Source organism: Amblyomma americanum, chromosome 8 (assembly GCF_052857255.1).
Source record: "Amblyomma americanum isolate KBUSLIRL-KWMA chromosome 8, ASM5285725v1, whole genome shotgun sequence".
NCBI classification, from domain to species: domain Eukaryota; kingdom Metazoa; phylum Arthropoda; class Arachnida; order Ixodida; family Ixodidae; genus Amblyomma; species Amblyomma americanum.
Window position 1 is genome coordinate 54,960,207 of NC_135504.1, and position 9,429 is coordinate 54,969,635.

Genomic DNA, 9,429 nt, shown 5'->3' on the forward strand with positions numbered 1-9,429 from the left:
TTGTACGGGTACTTTGCTGCGTCCGTGTAGACTACGCTGGGATTGGTGCTGAATTCCCTGTTGAGTGCTCAGACTCTGGCTTGTCGTCTTTTATGGCGTATATTTGGGTCCATGTGTCTGGGTATGGGTCTTACCTGGATGTTGTTTGTCTTCATTATTAATCTTTTTCTTGTCTTTTTGTCTGCAAAGGGGCAGCCCTAATTTCTCTATTAGGTGTCTTCCCGTTCTGGTTTGAGTGAGTCTGTCTAGTTGCGCACCACTTGGCGCTTCTCGTAGGCCGTCGAAGGTGTTCGATACTTCCATTGCCATTAGCTTTTCGGTTGGTGTTGACAGTGGAAGTTTGAGCGTCGTTTTGTACGCTTTGCGTAGTATGGTGTCTATTTGTTGAGTCTCTTGCTTGTTTATTTCCTGCCAGTGGAGAGTGTACGTTACCCTGCTCGTGGCAAGACTGTCTATCATGTCTTAGGGTGTCCTGTTCTCTCATCCCCTTCTTTTTACTGCTGACTCTTCGCACGATTCTGGAGACTTGCTCTGTTGTATTCTTAAGAGAGGCGATGGTTTCGCTTCATCGTCCTGTGTTTTGCAGCCACATTCCAAGCTCTCCGACATCCATTTTCTTAGGTATTGTCTCGTTTCAGAGTGTCAGGGTGATTCGGGAGTCTTATTTCCGTGTACCTTTTTTGATTCTTACGTATTCTGATTTTTCTGCTGAGCCCAATAGTCCTCTGGCCCTTCGTAATGTCCACTATGGTCGATCGCTCTTTGTAGCTGCTAGGTAGCCTGTCGTTGTCCACATTATGTCATCCGCATGCATTGCGTAGCTGATGTTTTTTCTTTCGTCAGTCAATTTCGTGTTTCCTATCGTCGCTGCGTCGAATAGTAGCGGTGATATTACTGAGCCTTGCGGGGCGCCCTTGTTTAGAACCGTGAAGCTCTCAGATCTTGTGTTTCCGATGCCTATCGTAGACGTTCGCTCCGTCAAGAAGGTATTGACGTATCGGAAGGCTCTGTTTCTACAATTTATTTTATTGAGACCGTCCGTGGTGGCCGCATGTCCCACCTTATCGAAGGCTCCCTTTATGTCGAGCACTAGGACTATGTGTTCTCCACTTCTTGGTATCTCAGTGAGGACTGCCTCCTTTAATTGTAGGGGTACGCCTTGCATGGACAGTGCCCTTCTGCAGCCAAACATGGCATCAGGATAATATCCCTTGTCCTGCATGTAGTTTGGGATCCTTGCATTGACCGCTCTCTCGTATATCTTCCCTAAGCAGGAGGTTAGGAAGATTGGTCTGAGGTTTTCGATTTGGAGTCTTTTGTCCGGCTTGGTTATCATAATTACCTCTGCATGTCTCCATTCCGCCGGCACGATTCCTTTTCTCCAGATTTCGTTTAGATACTTGGTAAGTTAGGCGATGGCCGTGTCTCCCACGTTTTTAATGGTAGCGTTATTTATTCTGTACTTTCCGGCTGCCGTATTCTTTTTGGCTTCCCCTATGGCTGCCCTTACGTCCTCTTGCGTGATGGGCTTATTCATCTCGGGGTTGTCTTCTCCTGTGTATTCTTGGTCTTCCATTGGGTTCGTGGTTGTGTCGTGGCATTTCCCCCGCAGTGCCTGTGATAGTTTGTCTTCCGTTCCGGGGAAGGTGTGGATTAGTCGTTTCATGGACTTGCAGATTTCCGCTTTGGTTTTTGTTGGGTCTATCAAGGCTCTTAGCATATCCCATGTTCAGGCCATGTCTAGTCTTCCTCTGAGTGTTTCCATAAACGTGGCGATGTTGTCGGCATGCACTGATGCCTTCTTGGTTAGTTCGGCGATCTTCAGTTTGACTTTGATGTTGTATTTTCGCTGCCCCCATCTCCTGATAAGGCTTCTTCGTGCTTCCCATAGGTGAAGAAGGTGGCTGTCTGCGTCTGGGTTTTGTTCCGTGCGACGATTCCGGGCTTGCGTCATGCTCGGCCGAAACGGGCAGGTACAGTTGTTAAAATTACTACGAGAGAAAATTTATCTTAATATGCTAGCTCAGTGCGCAGTTTCATGGAAAACGAGCCAGCGGACGAACCGGGGGATTTTAACACGACAGCGTTAGAGTAGCCGTTGTGGCGAGAGCCCAGGGTCCGGCGGCGCGACGACAATTCGCATTGTCCAAGAGGGTCGTGACGTCACAGCCACAGGACAATCGAAGAAAGGCAATTGCGCTCAAGAGAAAAATTGTCCACCAGGGACTCGAATCTTGGGTCTTAATCGGGGCGCGCTATTCCGCGACCACGGAGGAGTTAGGGTTGAGTGCGATAAAATGTATTGCGTGGGTTCAGAGCGAAATAAGAGCATGCAGCAATGCATATAATAAATTAATATGACCGAATAACGTCAACAATTAGTGTCGACAATTAGTATAGCCTATACGTTCGAGCAACCGAAAGCCGCTTAACCAATCGTAGCGACGGAACCATCAACACGGTGGAGTATACGCCGCGGCGCCAAGAGATGGCGCGCGAGATGAAGCCTGCGATTGCACTCTTAAGCTACTTAAAGAGGCTCTGAAACACCTTTCCAGGAGAGCGCATAAGCTCCCCAAGTCACTGAATTGAGTTAGTCATGAACACTTGATGCAAGTAATGCACTTCTACATGCAGTAGAGAACCCACAATCACACGCAAAACTTGGCGAGCACTTTCTGGCGAATTTTTCATGCACACTGCATCGCAGTCTCCTGCATATAACAGCTCAGAGATCGCTATTTGCTAGATTCTTCTGAGACGTCAAACAGCTACCATGGCCGCGGCGAGTCAGGAAGCTCCGCCCCGGTGGTGGGGCAGGCGGAGCAGCGCCAGAGGAGAGGGAAAGGTGCGAAGTCAACGAAACTGAAATTTTGACTAGTAACCTCCACAAAGCACATTAAAAAAATTCCTGGCCGCGGATATTCGGGAAGCGACGTCCTTTAACACCCCAGCCCCCTTAGAGTCCCTTTAAGTGCCCCTAGAATTTTTTTTTAGAGCGAGATCTACACTCCTCGGGATACAACTTCCGATTTCGATGGGGCTGAGACAATGACCTTCAATGTATCTGAAGGTCAAACCGAACTTAACTACATGCTGGTATGATCATATGATCATATGACTATGACCATTGGGTACCTCACCTTGACGTTGACATTCGATTTGGGACAGTAGGCACCAAATCAGCAATGACCTTCAATGCCTCACAAGGTAAAACCGAACTTTACTGCATGGTGGTATGACCATGCGATCATATGACTATGACCAATGCGCAGCTCACTTTGACCGTGACTTCTGATTTGAGACAAAAGGTTCCAAATCGACAATGACCTTCAATGCATAACAAGATCGAACCGAGCTTAACTGCATGGTAGTATGACCACGTGATCACATGACTATGACCATTGGGTACCTCACCTTGGCCTTGAGATTGGACTTGAGACAGTAGATACCAATTCGACAATGACATTCAATGCATTACAAGTTCTAACCGAACTCAACTGCGTGCTAGAATGGCCCAAGCTATGGTAGTGTGGCCACATTACCATTTGACTCTGACCATTGGGTACTTGACCTTGACATTTAATTTGAGACAGTGGAGACTATGTTTCACATAATTCGGTCGCATAACTAATTTCAAGCCACGTTGAACGCACCCATTTTTTTAAAGCTGCCACAGTACAGTTGCTTACCGCTATGTACCAGTGGTATGTGTGGGCTCTCGTGAGGGTAGTGGCCTCGATCTCTTGACTGACAGGCTGTCATGCGGCGATGCGAACGTAACAGGACGAGCAGCGGCCGCACCTGGCGTGCTTCGCTCATTCGCTGCAGAGTTCGTTGCGAGAACAAACTACTAATTTTACTGAGTGATCAGTCCATTTATATTGTACTGGTAATAGTGTTATAAATAATATTATAGATAGTGGCTATAGTTCCAGGTATCCGTCCGCTGTGGCAGCTGTGCAAACACAGAGGAAGGAAAGAATTTAGGAGAGGCCGTCACGTCACAATTTCGGAACCCGTAGCTGAGGGTCCCCCTCGCCAGCTGACCGTCGTCTGAGCGCGCTTGCGCATGCGCAGCAGACATAGTCGCGACGCACCGATTCGCCGCAGCTGACAGATGCGCCGGTGATGCAGACGATGCCGCTACGCCGTGGGCCAAAGACTATAAGTAGCCCTTGCGAAAACTGACTCTCCGCTCATTTCTCTCTTGCAGCTCGGATGGCGAGGTTAGTGTGGCTAGCGAGGGCCTCTAAGCTTTCCATCCCCCATGGATACGAAGCAGGTTAGGCCTATAGCAACGCCTAGTTTGCAGTGCCTTGCGCATTGGAGCAAGAAGCGCATCTGTAGCGTGGGTACAATGTATTCTTGATTCCAGGTTGCAGATAAGCTTACCAATCGCCGTAAAAAATGTACTTGATTGGTGCAGCGGATTATCCATGGTTGTTATCACTGAAGAATTAACACGCAAAGAATCCACTAAACCACATGAATACTCTTTGATCGCCACTAAAGAAGGTTAATAGCTACAAATACCTAGGTGTTACCATAACTAACAATCTTTCCTGGAATTCGCACATAGATAACATATGCCCTTCCTCGTTTAGAAAGCTATATTTTCTGAGGCATAAAGTCAGAAATTTTTCTCCCAACGTAAAACTATTGACATATAACGCACAGATCAGGCCAAATCTCGAATATGCTTCGATAGTATGGGATCCGTTTACTAAACATAAATAAGACTGTTTAAAGTAATCGCTTTTTCCGCGTACCATATCCGATCGGAATCATGCTATTGCGTGCTTTAGTTCAGTAGCATTTGTCAGTCTTTGCTTATGCGTATTTATTTTGAGTGTGTTCTGCATATTTCTGAACTACTGTTATCAATACATGCCTGCCCTGCTTAGACCCTGGCACGGGTCTGCAGTAGGTACTATTTAAAAAAAAAATAATTTTTTATATATCGAATTACGGATGTATCGATCTATTTCGCGATCGTTTTGAATTTCCATACATCTGGGTTCTCTGCAAGGCGATACGTATGGCTTATCGTGGCCGACGGGGCCTACCTGATCTCAAGTAATCTGGGTACGGGTGCATCTGGGGCAGACGGGGCTGAGTGACGTGAACCATAATATTTCTCGGCTGATCTCTGTCCGTCAGCACACGCAATAGTAAAACAATTTTTGGTATTTTTTTCGAATTCCCTGCACCCCGATAAGCATCGTCGCCAACATGCGCCTTACACTATTGAGTGCTCTGCTTTGCCGTCTCTTTAGTCGACTTGCAACATCTGCCTGTGATTGGGCTAACAGGCTGTCGTACCAAGAAATACAACAGGCATTCGGGTAACATATTACATCTTTGCCGACTCCATAAGCATGTCCGCTAAGCTGTGACTGGCAGCCGGTAGTTATACATTTTTCTTCAGCATCTACATCGTTTAGGAGAAGAGATAAAAGGCTAAGAAAGCGAGAGGAAGTGTAGCGCTTAGCAAAGGTACCGCCTTCTGGTGCCCAAATAGGGAGGTAATTCGGGCTTTTCCGCCTCTCTAAGACAGTCTGTGATATCACTTGCGTTGACCCGTGCAGTCATTATAACAGTCAAAGTAGAGCCGGTGGTCGTTTAGTGATTTTGACCTTTCTGCCTTCGCCGCTCCCTGCAATCTTTGAGCGTAGCTTTCTCTATTCCGTGGTTACAGCGCGACAGTCGGGATGCAGAGTAAAGGGCACAACGCAGCTCCGTATATTGTGTTGTGTCCTTTACTCTCTGTGGTGCCCATCGCGCTGTAACCATTAAATAGGAAAACCAACGGACTGTCTTTTTTGAGAGGAGTAGCAGCGACACCACGTGGGAGAGGAAAGACAGTAAAACATTCAAAGTAATAGAGCCCGTTCTGAAGCGCCCTGTAACAGTGGGGCCTGTAGTAAGTTTGCCTGTATAGTGTAAACAGAGAACCCCGGCTGTGGCATTTCAGGGAATACTCTTGTATGGATTGTCATTACCGCGGCTGACTGCTATTCTGTGTCGTACTGCAGGCGACAGCTCCGGTCTCCCGTCAGGCTCAGGCATTGCTCGATGTCGACGGCAATGGAGGGGGCCTCGAGCAGAGCACAGCGAGCTCGCAGCTGCCGTGCCTTCGTCACGTGGGTGTGAGCCGCGACGCCGACGCACCTCCCAACCGCCCCGCCCTACTCCGCAGGGGAGAGGTGGTTGTCGCAGGTGAGGAAGACTGATACCAGAGTTGCGCTGGTTATTGGCACAAGCCCTTCGATGACGTCGTAGTTATGTAACAGGCAAAAAAAAAATTACAAACGCTTAACCGCATGTACGACCACTGATACTAAAAAAATGGTTTGGTTTATGGGAGTTTAACGTCCCAGGCTACTCAGGCTATGATGGACGCCGTAGTGAAGGGCTCCGGAAACTTCGACCGGGTGGGGTTCTTTAACGTGCACTAACATCGCACAGTAAACGGACCTCTAGAATTTCGCTCCCTTTAAGTGCGACCGCTACGGCCGGGATCGAACCCGCGTCTTTCGGGCTGCAAATTGTGGGTTTAACGACCTGAAGTGGCACAGTTTGGACAGTGATGGAGGCCATAGTGGAGGGCACACGCGCATTTTTGCATGTGGCCTTCATCGCAATGAGGCCGCCGCTGCCACGATTCGATCCCGCGGCCTTGGGATCAGTTGCAGACAGCCAAAGCCACTCGGCCATCGCAGCAAGTTCAGTGATACGCGCTTGCTGCTTCGTGAAATGATTAACGCAGTGACGTCACGCGTGACGGCACGACGATTGTTTTCATGCCATGGGAAACTTTACGAGTCACTTTTTCCCTGAGAAATTGTTTGGACACGCACAGGGGCCCCTTGCTGCACAGGGCGTGTGCGGGCAGCTTCCAGAGAGCGTTTGTCGTCTACTCGATTCGTCTGTGCATACGTGCAGTGCTCCGAGCATGAGCCTCGGCTGCATCCATTGCCTTCCCGCAATGCGACTGGTGTGTCCTGTAGCCACTGGCAGTTTTTAGCATCACTGAACCGATCGGATGTATGCAGGAGGAGGCGCACCGCTGCTAACCTTAACAAAAATGGTCTATAGATTGTTTACGCTCTTCTTAATTCCCTTCCTATAGATATTGTCACGTAGTGGTGATGGCAGTCGAAGCAGCGATGAAGACGGACAAAAGGTCTTCTAAGAAAAAACTGTTTATTGGGCTGACTTGCATCCAAAATGGACAGAATCACTGGGCGGCGGCGAAGCGACAAGCGTGCTCGGCGGTCGTCGAACAGAATGGCCGCCGCTGTTGGCCCTGCTCTATTTAAAGCTGATAGCGAACATTCGAGATAAAGGGCGCGAAGTTACTAGAACATTCCGGAACAACGTAGAATCAGCTTTGCCTGGCTGCGATCAATCGAGATAAATCTAGTCGCGTCTTGCGTCGCGAACAAAGCGATAAAGTGGTGTGGCGGCAGATTCGAAAAACGAGCAAACACTGCAAATATTCGCGGCATTACTCCCCTCTCAAAGAAGCATCGACCCGATTCATTAAAACAAATAATGCGACTAGTAAGAGAAAAAAAGGGATCTTGCGAAAATAGAGCATGGAAATGCAGCGGCCTTTAGCGCGCATAATACGGCTTCAGACGGACTACATGGACAACTTCTGGTCGTACGCGGCGTCGCTGGGATGCTGTCATTGCGTCAGGGGTGACTTCATAATCCAGTTCACCTAGCCGACGAAGAACCTTGTACGGGCCGAAATAGCGGCGCAAAAGCTTTTCACTCAATCCACGGCGGCGAATGGGCGTCCGCACCCAGACTTGGTCTCCTGGTTTGTATTCCGCGTTGCGTCTTCGTAGGTTGCAGCGTCTGGCGTCGGACCGCTGCTGATTTTTGATCGGTAATCAGGCAAGCCTTCGAGCTTCTTCTGCGCGTTGAAGGTAGGCGGCAACGTCGACGTTTTATTCTTCTGTAACGTTGGGCAGCGTGGCGTCTAGCGTGGTCGTGGCCTCCCTGCCATGGACGAGCCTAAAAGGCGTCATCCTGGTGGTCTCCTGCACTGCGGTGTTGTAGGCGAAGACGACGTAAGGCAGGATGATATCCCAGGTTTTGTGTTCGGCATCGTCATACATGTCGAGCATATCGGCGATGGTTTTGTTCAGGCGCTCGGTCAGTCCGTTGGTCTGCGGATGGTATGAAGTTGGCCTCCGGTGGCTGGTTTGGCTGTAACGCAGGATGGCTTGCGTTAGTTCCACCGTGAATGCTGTTCCTCTGTCCGTGATGAGCACATCGAGGGCGCCGTGTCGAAGATGAATGCATTCCACGAAAAACTTGGCGACTTCTGCTACCGTTTCGTTCGGTAGGGCTTTCGCCTCGGCGTAGAGGGTCAGGTAGTCGGTCGCTATGATGATCCACTTATTTCCTGACGTTGATGCTAGAAAAGGGCCAAGCAAGTCCATGCCGATCTGTTGAATGGGCCTTGAGGGAGGTTCAGTGCGGTTCAGAAATCCTGTTGGTCGTGTGGGAGGGGTCTTTCGTCGCTGACAATATCGGCAGGATTTCACATAGTGTGCGACATCGGCAGACAGTCGGGGCCAGTAATACTTGTCTTGAATGCGGCAGAGGGTGCGAGTAAACCATGGATGTCCAGTTGTCGGCTCGTCGTGTGAAGCCTGTAGAACTTCTTCGCGGAGACAAGCAGGTACAACAAGAAGGTAGGCTGTTTTGCTCGCTGCAAAGTTCTTCTTCACGAGGACCCCATTCTGCACACAGATGGAAGACAGTCCTCGCTTGAATGAAGCGGGGAGGGGGGGGGGGTGAAGAAACCTTGCCTTCCAGGTACTTGATGAGGCGTTTTAGGTCGGGGTCGGAGCGTTGCTGCTGGGGCAAAAGAGCTGGGGCTGATGGGTCCCAGGAAGGCGTCCTCATCGTCGTCCGGCGGCGGTGTATCTACAGGGGCTCGTGAGAGGCAATCGGCGTCAGAGTGCTTGCGTCCGGACTTGTAAACGACGGCGACCTCAAACTCCTGGAGACGCAGACTCCCTCGAGCGAGTCGGCCAGAGAGGTCCTTCAAATTGGCAAGCCAGCAGAGCGCGTGGTGGTCGCTGACCACCTTGAACGGTCGTCCGTACAGGTAGGGGCGGAATTTCGACGTAGCCCAGATGATGGCAAGGCACCCCTTCTCAGTTGTAGAATAGTTAGCCTCGGCCTTGGAAAGGGAACGGCTAGCGTATGCGATGACTTTCTCCAGCCCGTCACTTTTTTGAACGAGGATGGCGCCTAGTCCCACGCTGCTTGCGTCGGTATGAACTTCAGTATCGGCGTTTTCATCAAAATGCGCAAGGATCGGTGGGGACTGTAAACAACGCTGAAGTTCCTCGAAGGCTTCTGTTTGCGGCGCTTCCCATTTAAACGGCACGTCTGCTT